Raw genomic sequence first — 22,578 nt, 5'->3', positions numbered from 1 at the left:
TTCAAACAAGCTCGATTTATTTCCCACAGCTCCTGCTGCTCTCTTGCAGCTCTGCTCACACTGAGTCAATGGCCTACACTCTGGGAGAAGGGCTGTTGGAGTGGTGGGGAGGGGATTGGAATCATGTCTGTTTCACTCTCCTAACATCAGAATTACATCAGTAAATCTATACATGGTAGGATAGCTCGCAGGGTCGGACAGCACTGCCATTTTTTTACCATGACCAATTTCATTCGGAATATCCCTGAAGAAGCTCTGTCTCTCTGGCTCATCTGAGATTTTGTACTTCACACGAATATCTTCCTTTCTTTTGCTGACAGCAGGGCAAAGAAGTCAGGTAGTGAGACTGGTTAAACTCACTTTTTGGATGAGTGTGTGTTGTAATTGTGCCAAGGCTGAAAAGAAAGAGTTGTGGAAGTATAAGTTTTATTTGTTAGTGTCTAAAGGAGGCTTACATAACACTGCAATGAAGTTACTGTGAAAATCCCCTTGTCTGCTCTCAACAGCACCTGTTCAGGTACACTGAGGGGGAATTTAGCATGACCAATGCATCTAATCAGCATATCTTTCAGACTGTGGGAGGAAACCAGAGTACCTGGAGGAAACCCACGTGGACACAGGGACAAGCTCCTCACAGACAGTGACCCAAGCAGAGAATCGAACCTGGGTCTCTGGCACTGTGAAGCAGCAGTGCTAACCACTCTGCCACTTCACTAGAGAAGTAAAACTCAGAGATCCAGAGGAGGGTGAAGGCAAGTGGGGGAACGAAGTCTTGCAAGTCCAGTCAGCATTATAATTAATGAGGCTGGAAGTGGTGCAGTTGTGACCAAAAGATTTGATTTGATTTGATTTGATTTATTATTGTCACATGTATTAGTATACAGTGAGAAGTATTGTTTTTTGCGCACTATACAGGCAAAACATACCGTTCATAGAGAAGGAAAGAAGAGAGTGCACAATGTAGTGTTACAGTCAGAGAAACATTAATTTAGAATAAGGTAGGTCCATTCAAAAGCCTGATGGTGGCAGGGAAGAAGCCGTTCTTGAGTTGGTTGGTACGTCATCTCAGACTTTTGTACCTTTTTCCGAATAGAAGGTGGAAGAGAAAATGTCTGAGGTGCATGAAGTCCTTATGCTGGCTGCTTTTCTGAGGCAGCGGGAAGTGCAGACAGAGTCAATGGATGGGAGGCTGGTTTGAGTGATGGACTGGGCTTCATTCACGACCCTTTGTAGTTTCTTGTGATCTTAGATAGAGCAGGAGCCATATCAAGCTGTGATACAACCAGAAAAAATGCTTTCTGTGGTGCATCTGTAAATGTTGGTGAGATCATAGCTGACATGCCAAACTTCCTTCGTCTTCTGAGAAAGTAAAGGCGTTGGTGGGCTTTCTTAAGTATAGTGTCGGCATGGAGGGACCAGGACAGGCTGGTGATGATCTGGACACCTAAAAACTTGAAGCTCTTGACCCTTTCTACTTCATCTCCATTGATGTAGACAGGGGCATGTTCTCCACTACACTTACTGAATCAATGACTTTCTCTTTCATTTTGTTGACATTGAGAGAGAGATTATTGTCATCGCACCAGTTCACCAGTTTCTCTATCTCTTTCCTGTACTCCGTCTTGTCATTGTTTGAAGTCTGCCCCACTATGGTAGTGTCATCAGCAAACTTGACAATTGAATTGAAGGGGAATTTGGCCACACAGTCATAGATGTATAAGGAGTATAGTTGGGGCTGAGAACACAGCCTTGTGGAGCACCGGTGTTGAGGATGATCATGGAGAAGATATTGTTGCCCATCCTTACTGATTTCTGTGGGTTAGAAAGTCTGGGATCCAATCACAGAGGAAGGAGCAGAATCCCAGGCCACAGAGTTTGGAGATGAGGTTCGTAGGAATAATGATGCTGAACACTGAGCTGTAGTCGATAAGTAGGAGTCTGATATATGTGACTTTGTTATCCAGGTGTTCCAGGGTTGAGTGCCGAGCCAATGAGATGGAAGCTGCTGTGGGTCTGTGGCTAGCCAGTATTTATTACCCAAGCCTAGTTGCCCGTGAAGGACAGCTGGAAGTCAACCACAGTGTTGTGGCTTTGGAGTTACAAGTCGACCAGACTAGGTAAGGACAGCAGATATCCTTTCCTAAAGGGACATTAGTGAACCAGGTGGGTTTCTCCAACAATTGGCAATGGTGTCATGGTCATCAGTAGATTCTTAATTCCGGATTTCTAGAGGATCTCTGAGTGACTGTGTGGGGGTAGAACGTGAATCAATTGCTCTGGCGTGATCCAATAGGGAAGAAGTGGACCAAGTGGATCACAAGGGCGGCGAAGGTATGGCTTCTTGCATCAAAGGCCATAGAGGAGTCACAGAGTATAGGGAGCAATGATACACCATGATCGCTGTCGCAGAGAATAGCATTGCACTTACTTGCTGTTAATTTAACTTCAGGCAGTACACACATTTAATGATCACTTGAAACACAATCAGGAAATCTCTAAGGTGAAACCAATAAACATAAAACAAAGTCTAAGCAGAAATATGCTGTGAACAATTTATGCAATAAATTAAAACTATTTTGAACTCCAAGGTTCAAAGCTGTTTAGGCAAAGGTAGAATGCATTTGACTTTCAAGTTAAATGAGGCATTTGCAGGCTGGAGTGTTTTACATGTTTGTAGTGTCTGGAGTTGGGATACCAATTACTCGCTGAGAACAGACATGTTTTGTTGAGTGGTTTTGATGGTTGGCTGAATAATCTATCAGAACATTCCAAGTTGTTGAGCGATTTGGAGGGAGCTGACAGATTAACAATCACTTTACCAGAGTGCTCAGATCTCTATAGACTTAATTTCTGCAAATGTTTTTGACCAACCTGCCGATTTGAGCATAACAGAATGCGCTCATTATAAAGATAAGATTAATGATGGGAAGTTTCTGACTTTCAGTCATTGACGCCACTGCTGGTGATTACTCATGTCCATCACCCACGTTGGAAGCTGTACAGCTTTCACTGAGGAGCAGTCATGCTTACCTCTGCAGTAAGCTGAAACATTCAGTTACCAGTTAAAGGACATACACAACCATCATGGTTTACCAACCTTACATGAAGGAAATGAGCCACTTGACCCTTACAAAGCCACAAGTGGGCAATAATTCAGCTGCTTTGATAAAACACTCGTAAATCTAGATCACACAGAACATGAAACTCCAATTTGCTATGTCAGAGATAGTGCTAATAGATAAGGCACTGATCACAAAGGCTGATATTTTTAATGCAGCAATTTATCCTCTTTCAAAAAGGAAGGGATTGCTTAATCACAATTTCCACAATCACACTAGCTCACTGGCTTTCTGATGTTTGTGGGACACTTAATATTCCAGAAAGATTAGAAAGCAGCTTCAAAAGCTTCGGAATACTGAAAGGGGATGGGAGGGGGAGGTGTGTTCAGTGATAACGTCACATTGGGGGTGACAGAAATGGCAGAAACTAGTGGATCATTTTTAGCTATTGGATCATTTCCTCCATGACACCCTGTTCCACTCCTGTAACATCACAATACCCCAACTCCTTCCCAAGGCGCATTCGCATGCAAACATTGGAGGTGTAACACCAGCCCTTTTACCACCTCTCTCCTCATCATCCAAGGCCCCAAAGACTCTTCCCTGATGAAGCAATGATTTATCGGTACTTCTTTCAATTCAGTAGACTGCATTCGCTACTCACAATGTGGTCTCCTGTACACTGGGGAGACCAAACGCAGATTGGGTGATATTTTTGCAGAACACCTCCATTCAGTTCACAAGCTGACCTGAACTTACAGACAGTGATCTGTCATTTTCATCCTCCAGACTCTCTCACACTGATATCTCTGTCCTCGGCCTGCTGCACTGTTCCAGTGAAGCTCAACATAAGTCTGAGGAACAACACCTCAATCTTTTGACTGAGCATTTTACAGCCTTCAGGACCTAACATTGAGTTGTAAATTCTGTCCCTGTTTTGTTTCCTTTTCATTGCGTGCTGTGCCTTTTCTCCTAATATTTGCTTTCAGTCAGTAGCAACCTTGCTCTGGGCCCATCTTTTGTGTCTCTGTTTCCTTTCTTGCCCTGTCACCATTCCCTTTGGCATTGGAAAACTAACTCTTCAGTCATCCAATCTCTCCTGCCTCCCACCCTATCAGGCCTTTTGCCCTTGATAAATCCCACCCTACAAAACCAAAAGGAGCAGCACAGTGGCACAGTGGTTAGCCGCACAGCACTAGGGATTTGGGTTTGATTCCAAGCTTGAGTCATTGTCAGTGTAGAGGTTGCACATTCTCCCTGTGTCTGTCTGGGTTTTCTCTGGGTGCTCCGGTTTCCTTCCACACTCCAAAGATGTGCCGGTTAGGTGGATTGGCCATGCTAAATTGCCCCTTAGCATCAGGGGGACTAGCTAGGGTAAATGAATGTGGTTATGGGGATAGGACCTGGGGGAGATTGTGGTCGGTGCAGACTCAATGGGCTGAAGGGCATCCTTCTGCACTGATTCTATGATTCTCTCACAACTCTTTTCCTTGTTCTGATGAAGAGTGATCAGCCTGAAATGTTAACTGTTCCTCTCTCCACAGATGCTGCTGGATTCGGTTTTTATTTCAGATTTTCAGCATCTCGGTATTCTGTTTTTCAACTCTGAATGGTTATCAAATAGGAGGCAGAGAGTGGGGGTCAACGGGTGCTATTCAGATTGGCGGATGGTGACTAGTGGAGTGCCCCAGGGGTTGGTGCTGGGGCCTCAGCTTTTTACCATTTATATAGATGATCTGGAGGAGGGAACCGAGTGTAGGGTGTCGAAATTTGCTGATGACACCAAGATTGGGGGAAGGGCAAATTGTGCGGAGGGTGTGGAGAGTCTGCAGAAGGATCTAGATAGGCTGGGCGAATGGGCCAGGAAATGGCAAATGGAATTTAATGTTGGCAAGTGTGAGGTGGTCCACTTTGGTAGGAAGAATGGTAGGAAGGACTATTACTTACGTGGCGAAAAACTGCAGCAGGCGACGGTGCAGAGGGACCTCGGGGTCCTTGTGCATGAGTCGCAAAAACCCAGCTTGCAGGTGCAGCAGGTGGTCAGGAAGGCGAATGGGATGCTGGCCTTCATAGTGAAGGGGATTGAATATAAAAGTAGGGAGGTCTTGCTGCAGCTGTATAGGGCATTGGTGAGGCCGCAGCTGGAGTACTGTGTGCAGTTTTGGGCGCCGCACCTGCGCAAAGATATTTTGGCCTTGGAGGGAGTGCAGAGGAGGTTTACTAGGCTGATACCGGAGTTGAGGGGGTTGAGCTATGAGGAGAGGCTGAATAAACTAGGCTTGTACTCGTTGGAGTTTAGAAGAATGAGGGGAGATCTCATTGAGACGTATAAGATGATGAATGGGATGGATAGGATAGAGGTGGAGAGACTCTTCCCGCTCAAAAAAGACAGTAGGACTAGGGGGCACAGCCTCAAGATAAAGGGGGGGCGTTTTAGAACGGAGTTGAGGAGGAACTTCTTCACTCAAAGGGTGGTGAATCTCTGGAATTCTCTACCCGTTGAAGTGGTGGAGGCTGCCTCGCTAAATATTTTCAAGAAGTGGGTTGATGGGTTTTTGATAAGAGAGGGGATTAAGGGTTATGGGGAGAGGGCCGGAAAGTGGAACTGAGCCACGACAGATCAGCCATGATCTTATTGAATGGCGGGGCAGGCTCGAAGGGCTAGATGGCCTACTCCTGCTCCTATTTCTTATGTTCTTATGTTCTTATGAATGGGTACTTGCTGTACCTGTTCAAAGGGTGAAAAGAAACAACTCAAACAAAAACAATCCAGAACTGAACTCAATGTTCCATGTACTGTGTGAAGATTATTTTGCAAAATCTTGCATCGCCTCAAGGGCTTGTACACTGAAATTTTCCTCTTCGGTTTGGGGTTCTGCCAGGGCATGACTACTGCATCCTTCCAAACATGACCCAACAGCTTACCCTTAATGGAGTGTAGGTACCCTGAAGATTCCTGCCTTACAGAAGGCACAATTTGAGGGCAAAGCCCTCAGTAGGTAAGTGGCACAGATGAAGAGGAAATGTTTCAAGGCTCTCTCCATCCACTGGGGCACCTCATGGTCATTATTGCCAATTATTTGCACACAGCACCATTTTTCCACCTGGCAGCCCCAGTAAGTGTAATCGGACAGGCAAACAGTAGAAAGGTCCCTCCCAGGACCCACACCCTAGTCACCTACTGACACTTAAAATTGACAGGCAGGGAAAGACTTACCAGCTGTAATTCTGGTGGGGACAATGCAAGGGAAAGATAGGTTAAAGGCAAGTCAGCAACACATGGCATTTTCCTTCCAACATCATCCTGTCTAATTTCAGGCAGCATAGCAGAGGACCAATCTGACCATTATGATTTTTTTTTAATTGCATCATCACGGTTTCCTCCCACAGTCCAAAGATTGTAGGTTAGGCGGATTGGCCATGCTAAATTACCCCTTAGTGTCAGGGGGACTAGCCAGGGTAAATGCATGGGGTTATGGGGATAGGACTTGGGTGGGATTGTGATTGGTGCTGACTCAATGGGCCGAATGGCCTCCTTCTGCAGTGTAGGATTCTGTGATTCTAACACTACTCTTTTCCTTGTTCTGATGAAAAGTGATCAGCCTGAAATGCTAATTGTTCCTCTCTCCATAGATGCTGCTGGATTCTGATTTTATTTCAGACTTCCACCATCGATGACTGTGCTAACGCTTCCAGGCTGCTTCCTAATTCTTTGACTGCATATTTAAGATACACGTTTTCAATCCAATGGACAAAACATCACAGTTATCAGTGGCAATTTCCAATCATTATTTGTCTACCTGCTTGCTTCTTCATTCTAAGTCCTTTGACAATTCTTTTGTTTCTTCCTTTGTCTCTATGATTCTCCCTGTTTGAATATTATTAATAAATGTGACAAACTTAATATCCAAGTCACTAAAGACACATTGAATTACTGAATCACAGAATTGTTACAGCCCAGAAGGAGGCCATTTGGCCCATCACATCTGCACCTACTCTCCAAACGAGCATTATGACTTAGTGCTATTCCCCTGCCATTTCCTCATACGTTTACACATTGTTTCTATTCAAGTAATCATCTAATGTCCTCTTGAATGCCTCAATTGAACCTGCCTTCACCACATTTCCAGGCAGTGCATTCCAGACACAAACCACTTAGAACAAAGAACAAAGAACAAAATCAGCCCGGGAAACAGGCCCTTCGGCCCAACGAGCCCGCGCCGCCATCTCAACACCACCAGTCCCCCTCTCCACCCACGCCCCTGTCTAATGTTTTATGGCCATCCAGATTGAGGGAAACTGATTTAGGGACAATTTATTCCCGCCAATCAGCCTAACAGCACACCTTTGGGGTGTGGGAGGAAACCGGAGCACCCGGAGAAAACCCACGCAAGCACGGGGAGAATGCGCAAACTCCCACAGACACCGGCCCAAATCCATGTGTCTGCACAGCAATCAGCGATAGTCACTGAGCTGTCGTCTTGCCCAGTATCTTACTGTGTGAAAATTTTTTTCCAGAAATCACATTTACTTATTTTGCAAATCACTTGAAATCTGTGCCTTCCCATCCTTAATCCTTTTAAAAGCAGGAACAGTTTCTCCCTATCTATCCTGTAAAACCCCCTCGTGATTTTGAACACCTCTGTCAAATCTCTTCCCAGCCTTCTTCTGTCCAAGGCGAACAGTCCCAATCTCCCCAATCCATTCTCATAACTGATGTTTCTCATCCCTGGAACCACTCTTGTAAACCTCTTCTGCACTCTCTTCAATGCGTTTACACCCTTCCAATACACGTACCAACTGACTCAAGAACAGCTTCTTTCCTGCTGCTATTAAACATTTTTCAATGAACTTACTTCATATTAAGTTGATCTTCCTCCGCACCCTAGCAATGACTGTAACACTATATTCTGCACTTTCTCCTTCCCTTTTCTATGAACGGTATGTTTTGTCTGCATAGCACACAAGAAACAATACTTTGCACTGTATATTAATATATGTGACAGTAATAAATCAAATCAAACAATGTGGCACCCAGAACGGTACATAATATTCCAGCTGAGGTCTAACAAGTGTTTTATAGAAGTTCAACATATCCTCCTTGCTCTCATACTTTCTTTGTGGAACCTTCCACTTGGTGCTCAGAGTACTGGCAGCGGCGCGAAAACTGGCATGCAACTTTCCAGCTACGTAGTCATGTTTTCTCTCCAGATTTTGGTGCATTTTGTGCAAAATAAATCCAGGGGCATGGTTTTCACCATCACTCCCCAGGGGAAGTGCCTGATAGAGCCGGCAACACCAGCTGCATGGAGATAGGGAACCATCCTTGAACAACAATAAAAATAAACTACCCCACAGGGGTGGCACGGTGGCACAGTGGTTAGCCCCAGGGACCTGGGTTCGCTTCCCAGCATGAGCCACCATCTGTGCAGAGTTTGCACATTCTCCCCGTGTCTGCATGGGTTTCCTCCGGTGCTCCAGTTTCTTTCCACAGTCCAAAGATGTGCAGGTTATGTTGATTGGCCATGCTAAGTTGTCCCTTAGTGTCCCGGGATGCATAGATTAGCGGGATTAGCAGAGTAAATATGTGGGGTGACAGGTTAGGGACTGGGTGGGATTGTGGTCGGTGCAGACTCAATGGGTCGAATGGCCTCCTTCTGCATTGTAGGAATTCCACGATACAGGGGACCCTCCCCCCCAACATGTATTGTGATGACCCCCCCCCACCCCCCGCCACACAGCCTTTCCCAATTCTCACAAGATTTTCAGCCCACATCACCATTTGCACTGATGACTAACAAGAGCTCAAAATCACCCTCTCCATGGCTATTAATAAAGCACAGAATACTATCTGCTTTATTAACTGCTCTCCACTTGTCCTGCCATCTCCAATGAACCATGTATATGTACATATACCCAAGTTCGTCCGCTCCTGCACCCTCTTCAAGAACTGTACCCCTTGTTTTATATTGTCTCTCCATGTTCTTCCTGCCAGAATGCATCACCTCACACTTCTCCATATCAAACTTCATCTGACACTTATCTGCCCTCTCCACCCAACTTGTCTATGACCTTTTGAAATTCTACACTGTCCTCTTCATAATTTACAATACTTTCAAGTTTTGCGTCTTCCGCCAACTTTGAAAGTATCGCCTGTACACCAGATCTAGAGCATTAATATATATCAAGAAAATAAACTTCTAAAACTCCAGAGATCCCCAGCTTAGACGCAGGGAGGCCTGCAACTTTCCTGATAACTTGCTTTTCATTTGTGCCAGGTTCCTGAGCCATGAGAATAGGTTTTACTTCATTAGATTTTCCAGTTCCCTTTTTAATCTGACTCATCCATCCAAATACTGTCTGCACCTCGTGGATATCTTTAATTACTCTCATTATACAAAGAACAAAGAAAATTACAGCAGAGGAAAAGTCCCTTCAGCACTCCAAGCCTGTACCGACAATGTCACCGGATGGAACTAAAACCCCCTACCCTTCCAGGGAACCATATCCCTCTATTCCCATCCTATTCATGTATTTGCCAAAATGCCCCTTAAAAGTCACTACCGTACCCACTTCCACTATCTCCCCTGGCAACGAGTTTCAGCACCCACTACCCTCTGTGTAACAAAATCTGCCTCATATATCTCCTTTAAACCTTGTCCCTCGCACCTTAAACCTGTGCCCCCTAGTAACTGACTGTTCCACCCTGGGAAAAAACTTCTGACTATCCAATCTGTCCATGCCTCTCATAATCTGGTAGACTTCTATCAGGTCGCCCCTCAACCTCCGTCGTTCCGGTGAGAACAAACCAAGTTTCTCCAACCTCTCTTCATAGCTAATGCCCTCCATACCAGGCAACATCCTGGTAAATATTTTCTGTACTCTCTCCAAAGCCTCCACATCCTTCTGGTCATGTGGTGACCAGAATTGAACCTTTTAATATTATTTCAATGATTTAACCACCTCTTGTTTTCAATACATGATTTCTGCTGTCAAAGGAATTCTAAATTCCTTTGTTTTGTTTCCTTTTGGATTCTACTCATCTGCACTTTCTTTTCCATTTCTAACAAAAGGTTTAGAACTGAAATATTTATTAATCTGATCTCCCCACAAGCTAATGACTGACTTGCTTAATGCTTCTGGTATTGCCTGTTTTATTTTCAGATTCCATCAACTACAGTTTTTTCTGTTTGTTGATATTTTTAGACCTGCATTTAAAACGTTCATTGCTTCATAAATCCTCGATACACAACGGTATAGTGACATGAATACTGCCACATCAAGACTTAATTTCAGGTTTAAGTGTCTCCGTTTCCCATTAAGCTGACAGGAAACTAGGGCAGTGAAGAAACTTAACCCATGAGATCACTCACTACCACTTCCTTACATTTGAAAATTCTGAAAAGAGTTATTTCATACTTGCAAAAGTTAATCAAAATGCTCATGTGAAATGAGGCTCAGGGATTGGTGTGGGAAGAATGGGTTCGAATTTATGGGGCATTGGCACCAGTATTGGGGTAGGTGGGACTTGTTCGGGCGGGATGGGGTTGGTCTGAACCGTGCTGGGACCAGAGTGCTGGCGAATCGAGTAAAGAGGACTGTAGACAGGGCTTTAAACTAATTGAGGGGGGGAGGGTGCGAGGGTAGGTGACGTTACGAGGTCTAAAGTTAAGGATAGGGTACAGGTAAGGGAAGAGGCCGAGAATGTCCCAATTGGTGGCGTTACAGCAAATAGGGTCCAGGTGAAGGCTGGGGTGAAAGCGCTTTATCTGAATGCACGAAGCATTCGGAATAAAGTGGATGAGCTGGTGGCGCAGATCGACACAAATGGATACGATCTGGTGGCCATTACAGAGACGTGGCTGCAAGGTGACAGGGACTGGGAGATGAATGTACAGGGCTATCAAGTGTTTAGGAAGGATAGGGAGGAGGAAAGAGGGGGTGACGTAGCTCTGCTGATTAAGGATAGTATCAAGGTGGTAGCAAGGGATGATATCGGAGCCAAAGAGCAGAAAGTGGAATCGTTGTGGGTGGAGATTAGGAACAGCAAAGGGAGGAAGACGCTGGTGGGTGTCGTCTATAGGCCCCCGAATAATGATCTGGAGGTGGGGCGGGCTGTTAACACGCAAATAAGTGCGGCGTGCAGGAATGGGACGGCAGTAGTTTTGGGGGATTTCAATCTGCATATTGATTGGTCGACCCATGTTGGACGAGGTGGGCTCGAGGAGGAGTTCTTGGAATGCTGCTGGGATAATTTCCTTGAACAGTGTGTGTTGGAGCCGACGAGGGAGCGAGCTATCTTGGATCTGGTGCTATGTAATGAGGCGGGTAGAATTAGGGACCTTGTGGTGAAGGATCCTCTTGGAGAGAGTGATCATTGTATGGTGGAGTTTCTGTTGCAGATGGAGGAGGAGAAAGTGGGTTCCCGGACACGCGTCCTTTGTTTGAATAGAGGGGAGTACGGTAGGATGAGAGAAGAATTGGCGAATGTGGACTGGGGGAGCACGTTGGAAGGTAGGTCTGCTGAGGAGCAGTGGAGGATCTTTAAGGAGATCTTTCTTGGTGCTCAGCAGAAATTTATTCCGATGGTCAAAAAGGACCGTAGGAGGAGAGGTAATAAGCCGTGGATAACGAAGGAGGTGAAGGAAAGTGTTAAATTAAAAGCAGAGGAATTTAGAGTAGCTAAGAGCAGTGGGCGAGAAGAGGATTGGGAAAGGTTTAAATGTCAACAAAGATTGACAAAGAAGTTGATAAAGGAGGGTAGGAGAAGCTATGAAGCTGGGCTAGCACTTAATATAAAAAAGGATAGCAAGAGTTTTTATAAATATATAAAAAGGAAGAGGCTGGCTAGGGTGAACGTTGGTCCTTTAGAGGATGAGAAAGGGGATCTAGTGGTAGGGGATGGGGATATGGCTAAGGTCTTGAATAACTTTTTTGTTTCTGTCTTCACGGAGGAGGACGTGAATAATTTGCCGGGTGTTAGCGATGGAAAGGTGGTAGGACTGGAGGGTCTTAATGACATTACTGTTACTAGAGAGGTGGTGCTCAACAGACTGGAGGGGCTGATTGTTGGCAAGTCCCCAGGACCGGATGGAATGCATCCGAGGGTTCTGAAAGAAATGGCGGAGGTGATAGTGGATGCCTTGATGGTTATTTTCCAGACGTCGCTGGATTCCGGGAAGTGCCGGAAGATTGGAAAACGGCTAATGTTACGCTGTTGTTTAAGAAGGGTGCCAGGCAAAAGGCGGGGAATTATAGGCCAGTTAGTTTAACGTCTGTGGTAGGTAAAATGTTAGAATCCGTCATTAAGGAGGAAATTGCGAGGCATCTTGAAGGGAATTGCTTGATAGGGCAGACGCAACACGGTTTCATTAAAGGGAAGTCGTGTCTGACAAATTTACTGGAGTTCTAAGAGGATGTGTCTAGGGCAGTGGATAGAGGAGAGCCGGTGGATGTGGTCTTTCTGGATTTTCAGAAGGCGTTTGACAAGGTACCTCACAAGAGGTTATTGCAGAAGGTCAGGGGACATGGAGTTGGGGGTAGGGTGTTAGCGTGGATAGAGGATTGGTTGTCAAATAGGAGGCAGAGAGTGGGGGTCAATGGGTGCTATTCGGATTGACGGTTGGTGACTAGTGGGGTGCCCCAGGGGTCGGTGCTGGGGCCTCAGCTATTTACCATTTACATAGATGATCTGGAGGAGGGAACCGAGTGTAGGGTGTCGAAATTTGCTGATGACACCAAGATTGGGGGAAGGGCAAATTGTGCGGAGGGTGTGGAGAGTCTGCAGAAGGATCTAGATAGGCTGGGCGAATGGGCCAGGAAATGGCAAATGGAATTTAATGTTGGCAAGTGTGAGGTGGTCCACTTTGGTAGGAAGAATGGTAGGAAGGACTATTACTTACGTGGCGAAAAACTGCAGCAGGCGACGGTGCAGAGGGACCTCGGGGTCCTTGTGCATGAGTCGCAAAAACCCAGCTTGCAGGTGCAGCAGGTGGTCAGGAAGGCGAATGGGATGCTGGCCTTCATAGCGAGGGGAATTGAATATAAAAGTAGGGAGGTCTTGCTGCAGCTGTATAGGGCATTGGTGAGGCCGCAGCTGGAGTACTGTGTGCAGTTTTGGGCGCCGCACCTGCGCAAGGATATTTTGGCCTTGGAGGGAGTGCAGAGGAGGTTTACTAGGCTGATACCGGAGTTGAGGGGGTTGAGCTATGAGGAGAGGCTGAATAAACTAGGCTTGTACTCGTTAGAGTTTAGAAGAATGAGGGGAGATCTCATTGAGACATATAAGATGATGAATGGGATGGATAGGATAGAGGTGGAGAGACTCTTCCCGCTCAAAAAAGACAGTAGGACTAGGGGGCACAGCCTCAAGATAAAGGGGAGGCGGTTTAGAACGGAGTTGAGGAGGAACTTCTTCACTCAAAGGGTGGTGAATCTCTGGAATTCTCTGCCCGTTGAAGTGGTGGAGGCTGCCTCGCTAAATATTTTTAAGAAGCGGGTTGATGGGTTCTTGATAAGAGAGGGGATTAAGGGTTATGGGGAGAGGGCGGGAAAGTGGAACTGAGCCACGACAGATCAGCCATGATCTTATTGAATGGCGGGGCAGGCTCGAAGGGCTAGATGGCCTACTCCTGCTCCTATTTCTTCTGTTCTTATGTTCTTATGAGATCATTTAAGATTCGCTGTTAACCACTTTTGGTCATTTAATTCATAGAATCCCTACAATGTAGAAGGAGGCCATTTGGCCCATCAAGCCTGCAATGACAACAATCCCATCAGAGGGGCAATTCTTTCACACAGAGGGTGGTGAGTGTCTGGAACAAGCTGCCAGAGGTAGTAGTGGAGGCGGGTCCAATTTTGTCTTTTAAAAAGCATTTAGACTGTTACATGGATAAGATGGGTATAGAGGGATATGGGCCATATGCAGACAATTGGGATTAGCTTACGGGTTTGAAAAAAGGCGGCATGGACAAGTTGGGCTGTAAATCTCTATGACTCCGTGACTTTATGACCCAGGCCCTATCCCCATAAGTCATCTATTTATCATATTAGTCCTCCGAAACTAAGGAACAATTTAGCATGGCCAATCAACCTAACTCACACATCTTTGGATTGTGGGAGGAAACCAGAGCATCCGGAGGAAACCTACGCAAACACGGGTACAATGTGCAAACTCCACACAGACAGTGACCTGAGGCCAGAAGTGAACCTGGTGCTTTGAGGCAGCAATGCTAACCATTGTGCCACCGTACCGCCCAATTGTTTCAAAGGATGAGGGAATGTTAAAGTAGAGGCTTCAGTGGGGGTGTAAGAAATGCCAAATGTGAAAAGACTAGAGGTTGAATAAAGAAAGGGATTGGGTTGGGCAGGAGATCAGAGGGATGATGTTTTACGGATGTCAGAGATTGGGGTGTGCAGGGAATCAGACATTTCAGGGAGTGAGGGTGTTTGGCCATTCATTGGGTGTGTAAATTGGGTAGCTTGTCAGGACCAGAGGATACATTCCTGTTCCTCCTTGCTCACAAGCATTGCTATAAACACATTTAGTCATAGAGTCATAGAGGTTTACTGCATGGAAACAAGCCCTTCAGCCAAACTTGTCCATGCCACCCTTTTTTGAATCACTAAACTAGTACCAATGGCCCATGTTTGGCCCATATCCCTCTATGCTCATCTTACCCATGGAACTATCTAATTGCTTTTTAAAAGACATAATTGTCTTACCTCGTGGATCCAGGTATTTTAGTCTACTTTTATCTACGGGTGTTCCCAAGCCCCAGAAAATGCAACCATCTTTATTTTTTAAAAATCCTGACCAAATTTTCTGACCTTGCCTGTAGCTGGGGTTCTCCAGTTCCACTGCAATGAACGGAGATTTTGAGTGCCAAGTTCTCCATTCTCGCTGGCAGCCGGGCATCCAGGACTAGAGGATTCCAGCCCTATTCAAATTGAGACATGTGGACTCTTTAAAAGGTTTGACTTAATGATCTACCTGCTAACAGTGTATTGGTCACCTGGATGTACAATTCCCCGAAATTTTATAGATATTTACCTTCCACCCAAATCCAACCCATTGATCCTTGGGACTTCAAATCTTCCTTGTCATGATCTTGCCTTCAAATGAGATGTTTGCACTGAAAACCCAGAACCGTACTTCCCACAGCCTATATCAATCTTCTCAACTTAGGGTGATATGGTGGCTCGGTGGATAGCATTGCTGCCTCACAGCACCAGGGATCCAGGTATTATTTTGGCCTTCAGCGACTATCCCTATAGAGTTTTCACGATCTCCCCATGTCTGCATGGGTTTTATCTGAGTGCCCTGATTTCCTCTCATAGTACAAAATATGCAAGTTGAGTGGATTAGTGGGTAAATACATGGGGTTATGGGGATATGGTCTGGGCAAGTTGGAGAGTCAGTGCAGATTCCATGGGCTAAATGGCCTCCTTCTGCACTGTAGTGATTATATGATTCTATGTACCAGATTTAATCAATGATAAGGACAATTTTGGAGCTGATCAGTGATATTGCATTGCTGTTATAAAAAAGCAGTTAATTCCAAGATATTAAAGCATAATCTTTAAATTTAAGATTGCAAATATACTTGATTTAATATTTTTGTCTGCCTAAAATATCACCATACAGGTTTCATCAAATGATAGAAAGATTATTTAAATGTTGGTTTCTCATATCGCAAAAGAAAAGCCTATATTGTATGTAAATCAGTCTATCTAATTTCCAGTACCAAACTGAGCAAACTCCTTTGGTTAACTAACAGAAAGCAAAGAGTGGGGGTAAATGAGTGTTTTTCTGGTTGGCGATCAGTGACTAGTGGTGTGCCTCAGGGATCAGTGTTGGGTCCACAATTGTTTATGATTTACATAGATGATTTGGAGTTGGGGACCAAGTGTAGTGTGTCAAAATGCACAGATGACACTAAGATGGGTGGATCTTCTTATGGAAGAGCAAAGTGTGCAGAGGAAGCCGAAAGTCTGCAAAGGGATATAGATAGTCTAAATGAGAGGATGAGGGTCTGGCAGATGGAGTACAAAGTTAGTAAATGTGAGGCCATCCATTTTGGTAGGAATAACAGCAAAATGGACAATTATTTAAATGGTACAAAATTGCAATATGTCGCTGTGCAGAGGGACCTGGAAGTCCTTGTGAAGGAATTTCAAGGAGTTGGTTTACAAATGCAGCAGGTAATTAAGAAGGCAAAAAGAATTTTGTCCTTCATTGCTAGAGGGATGGAGTTTAAAAACAGCAAGATTATGTTGCAGCTGTATAAGGTGCTGGTGAGGCCACAGCTGGAGTATTCTGTGCAGCTTTGGTCTCCTTACTTGAGAAAGGATATGCTGGCACTGGAGGGGGTGCAGAGGAGATTCACTAGATTGATTCCCGAGTTGAGAGGGTTGGCTTATGAGGAGAGACTGAGTAGACTGGGGCTCTACTCATTGGAATTCAGAAGAATGAGGGGAGATCTTATAGAAACATATAAGATTATGAAGGGAATAGATAAGATAGAAGCAGGGAAGTTGTTTCCACTGGTGGTGAAACTAGAACTAGGGGCATAGCCTCAAAATAAGGGGAAGCAGATTTAGGACTGAGTTGAGGAGGAACTTATTCACACAAAGGGTTGTGAATCTGTGGAATTCCCTGCCCAGTAAAGCAGTTGAAACGACCTCATTGAATGTTTTTAAGGCAAAGATAGACAGAGTTTTGAACAGTAAAGGAATTAAGGGTTATGGTGAGTGGGTGGGTAAGTGGAGCTGAGTCCATAAAAAGATCAGCCATGATCTTATTGAATGGCAAAGCAGGCTTGAGGGGCCAGATGGCCTACTCCTGCTCCTAGTTCTTATGTTCTTATGTTCTTTCTGTAGCCAGAGTGTGGAAATAGTTATGGATTTGGCTTGTAATGAAACAGCCTCCATCTTGCATTTTATGTCATCTTTCTGATATACTGAATTGAAGATAAGGTTTGTTTGAGTGCTATGATTTCAAATGTTCTTTTAATTCCCGCTCTTTAAGCAGCAAAACAAAACTGGCAGGAATTGACTGTGATTGTTTAAAAATAAACCTCTGCTAGATAGCTTTGATTTAGAGACCAACTGATGTAATATCTGATTGAGCAGCTTCAATAGAGTTACTTATTGAAATTTCACCAATAGCTATTTAATATCAATGCTTGACTGAGTTTCAAAAGCTACAATTACTTAGCAAGGGATTCTGAATTCACAGTTTGATTGACAGCTTAAAGAAGCCATTAAAGGATTGGTGTCATGAACATAAATTTGTTTGTTTTAAGAGATTAACCAATTGAGAAGATTTAAAAGTTCTAATGCTTTCATATATGAGAATATTTTGTCATTATTAAGTCTGGATAATGAGAGAACTATTAGATTTTTAGAAGTTTATTTGTTTTACATTTCTACATGACTCCTGACATTTGAACATGGTGAGTTAGCATTGTGTTAACATATAGGCTTGATGAGCCATGTGTGGTGGTTGAGGGAGCATGAGTTGGCATGGAAGATATGAGGGGGCGTGGGTAGTGGAGGGAGGATAAGGAGGGGCTAGGGCTAGAGGGCCCAAAATCTTTCAAAACGATGGGGACCAAGTCCCAGGGATCTGAAGTGGGCCTTCTATCCAGTCTGTCCAAGCATTTGTTTGCCCTGTGTCCTCCCAACATCCATTTCAAGGATTGGTGGCCAACTTTGCCTTGCAATACCACCAAACTTCTGAAGTGACTATCTTTCTGTGTCCCCTTGGCTTAGACTCACCATTCAGTTGATACAGTTTCTCTCTATTAGTCCAATCTGTTCCACTTAATATTTTGAAAATCTCGATTAACCTTAATTTGAGGGGACATAGCCTGAGTTTCTGCAATGTCTTCTTGTCATTTAGCCCATGAGATTTGGGTAGCATTCCGGTTAAACTTGCACTGCACTCTCTCCTCTTGGTGCTCACAAATCACATTGGGTTGATAGGTTTACAAAATGCTGCATGCACTTACGGAGAATAATAGTTATTGTCACATTTGTCAATGCAGAAATTAATTTGTGCCATTAATTGTAGGATGGGGAATGAATTAATGTCTGCACACACTGTAAAACAGCAGCGAAATGTGAGACGCTGTGTTTATATTGTATAGTCCCAAAGCTGTTCTTGTAACATTGTGTTAACAATGTTAGATGTGATCTCTATCATTGACAAAACCACTCAGGCAATGACAGTTATATTCTCAATTTTTATACTTATTGCTTTAGAATTAGCGGAATGAATAAAGATCTTGCTGCCAAATAAGTCTTGGGGGGTGAATCTCCCAAAAGTGGTGAATTGGCGAGAAAACTGGTCCAGATCACAACTGTTTTCTCAGTGCAACTTCAGACCTGAATCTCCACAGTCTGTGCACTGCAGAGATCAGAATCATGAAAACCCGGGGGAGTGGGAGGGATGCGGTGGGCCTATTCTCCCGGAGTCTGACACTCTGGAACACTGCCCCCATCTGTCAGTCTCCATGTGTGCGGGCCAGCTCAAATGCTGGCCAGTCCATGATCCCCAGAGTGCTGCCCCTTCAGCCTCCCCCCACCCCCCCCATAACCTGATCACAGCCCCACACGACAATTCCCGGACCCCTTCCAGAGTGGCCCAATGACCTGCTCCCCGTACCCAGCACTGACGATCCCCCCACCCCTCTCACCCTGGCAGACCATGCACCCCCACTGACCCCTCCCCTGGGTGCAGACCCCCTCCCCCGAAGGGAGGCAGACTCCCCCAGAGAAGCCAGGCCCCCCCACCAAGGCAGGCCACTACCACCCCAGCCCATCCCAATCGCTGGCCTGCCTCCTGCCCAAACCAATCCCCAGGCAGAGTGGCAACGGGACACTCCCCACCTCTACCAATCACCCCTAGGCCCCAGCCACAATAGGCCCCAGCTGCTTGGCACTGCCCAATGGGGGGGTTACAAGGTACCCCTTGGGTAAGGGCACTTTGCTCTTTGCGCTCTGCCAGGGGGCACAGGTTGGCACTGCCAGGGTGCCCATGCCCAGGGGGCACCACCCCATTACCCAACCCCTTGGGAAGGGCCCCAATTGCCCCTACTTCACTCCGTCAGGGTCTCTTGCTAATTCCCCAAATGTGGGGGGCTACCCTAAACCCCAGCAGAGTGAAATATTCCTGGCGGAGTGGGAGATGCTATTGGGCCTGATAATCACATGTAAAATAGATTTAAAATATAGTAAAAAAATTTAAATCACTTACCCTCTTCCTACTGGTTTCCAGTATGGTCTATCTGCGACTGTTCTCCGGCTCAGAGAGACGCAGATGGTCAGGAACGATGCGCAAATCCACAAAATGGCCGACAAGTGATTCTCTGGACTGGAGCCACAGAAAATTTGTGGATTGCAATGGGAGAATTGCCCCCCTTTATTTCTGAAGAGAATCTATTGTCAATGGCTCATCCAACAAAGGATCTCATCAACAAGGCCTTGGATTTTTCTTTTGCTCAGTTGATTGGATTTGCTGCCAAATAGAATGTAAATGATCAGCTAAATAGATTGAGACGTGCAATTTATCTTTCAGTTATATCTTCCAAGGAATCGAGACCTCAATGCTGCAATTATTGTTTTAATTATATTTCCTTTTCCATTTAATAATTTCCAATCATTCTTCAGCAACTTACATTCTCCTGCTCAAAACTTTTCACCTCCTCTGGTTCCTTTGTTTCAAATCTTCTTGCTTCAAGTTAAATGCAATTGCAGCCTTGTGACTCCAATGAAACAACGTTCTCACTGAAACAAAACTGTTCAATATTCCAGGTAATGGATAACTTGAACCCCAGTAGATCTGAGATAGCTACAATCCATAGAACCAGCGCACTTCAGTTCAGCTTGAATGGAAGAATATGGATAACAAGGTGACTTTGACTGCTCACAGAGACAGTAGCGGGAGATAGTGATTCGATTTGATTTATTATTGTCACATGTATTAGTGTACAGTGAAAAATATTGTTTCTTGTGCACTATACAGACAAAGCATATCATTCATAGAAAAGGAAAGGGGAGAGTACAGAATGTAGTGTTACAGTCACAGTTAGGGTATAGAGAAAGATTGATTTAATGTGGGTAGGTCCACTCAAAAGTCTGATGGCAGCAGGGAAGGAGCTATGCTTGACTGGGTTGGTACATGTCCTCAAGACATTTGTATCTTTTTCCCGACGGAAGAAGGTGGAAGAATGTATGTCCGTGGTGCATGGAATACTTAATTATGCTGGCTGCTTTTCCAAAGCAGTGGGAAATGTAGACAGTGTCAATGGGTCTACGTTGATCCATTGTAGACTGATTGATACTGTCTACACTTCCTACTGGCTTGGGAAGGCTGGTTTGAGTGACGGTCTGAGTTTTGTTAATGCCCCTTTGTAGCTTCTTGCAGTTTTGGATAGAGCAGGAGCTGTACCAAGCTGCAATACAACCAGAAAGAATGCTTTCTATGATGCATCTGTAAAAGTTGTAGCGAACATGCCAAATTTCCTTCATCTCCTGAGAAAGTAGAGCTGTTGGTGGGCTTTCTTAAGTACAGCTTCAGCATGAAGGGACCAGGACAGTGTGTTGGTGATCTAGACACCTAAAATCTTGAAAATCTTGACCATTTCTACTTTGTCCTCATTGATATGATAAGAAGTCTCACTACACCAGGTTAAAGTCCAACCAATTTATTTGATAGTAAACTCACAAGCTTTCGGGGTTTGCCCCTTTGTCAGGTGACGAAGGGGCAAACCCCAAAAGCTTGTGAGTTTACTATCAAATAAATTGATTAGACTTTAATCTGGTGTAGTGAGACTTCTTAATGTGTTTACCCCAGTCCAACGCCAGCATCTCCACATCATGACTCATTAATATAGACAGGGGCATGCCCTCCACTACGCAATATGACTTTGCCTACCCATAGAGACAGTGGTGGGAGATAGTGTGAGGTGAATAAAGGAGAGTTACCTGGATATTTAAAGGTGTGAGTGATCGAGAGCCATTAGCTTTTTGAAGGAGTGGGCTGGGCTATATTTCTTTCCAATTGGGATTGTTGTTTCCCGCCCTAAATTACTGCCATCAGTGAGTAGGGAAATAACTGAACAGGTAGTACCAGACAGAGGAATTTTATTTCTGTGGTGATGCACTGATATTCAAATAACCAAGGAAAATGAAACCATTATTTCATAACTCCACATGAAGAGATTTTTCTCTCATCGTCTAGCCTTGTGCTTGAAATGCTCAATTAAGAACACACAGTTTGAGGAGAAATTGTCACAGTGTTCTCAGAGGAGAAGTAAACACTTTTCTGCACTGGCAATTAGATAATGAACTGACTCTGGCATCAATATTCAGTCTTTTTTTAACAGACGAACATACAAATTTAGGAACTATAGGCCCTTCGGCCCATCCAGTCTGGCCCACCATTCAATAGGATCGTGGTTGATCTGATTGTGGCCTCAACGCCACATTCTGCCTACCCCTGATAATCTTTGGTTCCCTTGTTAGTCAAGAATCTATCCACCTCTATCTTAGAAATATTCAGTGACCCTGCCTCCACTGCTCTCTTGATTTGATTTGATTTATTATTGTCACGTGTATTGGGATACAGTGAACAGTATTGTTTCTTGCGCGTTATATAGACAAAGCATACTATTCATAGAGAAGGAAAGGAGAAGGTGCAGAATGTAGTATTACAGTCAGACATAAGGTGTAGAGAAAGATCAGCTTAATATAAGGTAGGTCCATTCAAAAGTCTGACAGCATCAGGGTAGAAGCTGCTCTTGAGTCGGTTGATAGGTGTCCTCAGTCTTGTATCTTTTCCCCGGCAGAAGAAGGTGGAAGAGAGAATTCCGGGGAGCGTGAGGTCCTTAATTATGCTGGCGGCTTTTCTGAGGCAGTGGGAAGTGTAGACAGAGTCAATGGATAGGAGGCTGGTTTGCGTAATGGACTGGCCTTCCTTCACAACCCTTTATAGTTTCTTGTGATCTTGGTCTGAGAGTTCCAAACTTCAGGCTTAATGCAGCAGCTCTGGCAGCATCTATGGAGAGAGAAAAACACGTTGTGGAATTTTCTGGTCATGCCTGGTCCTGGCACAGAAATTTCCTCCCGAGACCAAAGGACCTTTACATCGTCCTCCAAATTTTCCACCTGCCTGTGATAATTACAATGGCCATAAAAGTAACTCCCAGTTTGGATCCACTGATCCTCTCCTCATATTAAACTATGCAGTGCAGCACTCTGAGATTCCTGCTGCAATCTGCCAACTTTTCTTTTACTGTGACACTTTTACAAGGATTCAGTGCAGCACAGCATGACATCTTCTAATAAGTTTACAAATGGTAGCATTGAAATATGAGGAAAGGTAAACAAAATAGTGGTAAAATGTGAATGCAGGCATATGTAATAAACTTTTATACAGTTTATTTTATCAATGTTACAAGTCGGCTTATATTCACACCACAATGAAGTTACTGTGAAAATCCCCTAGTCGCCA

Source organism: Carcharhinus amblyrhynchos, chromosome 5, assembly GCF_965287045.1.
Source record: "Carcharhinus amblyrhynchos chromosome 5, sCarAmb.v2.hapA, whole genome shotgun sequence".
In the NCBI taxonomy this organism is placed as follows: domain Eukaryota; kingdom Metazoa; phylum Chordata; class Chondrichthyes; order Carcharhiniformes; family Carcharhinidae; genus Carcharhinus; species Carcharhinus amblyrhynchos.
This window is presented reverse-complemented; position numbering follows the sequence as displayed.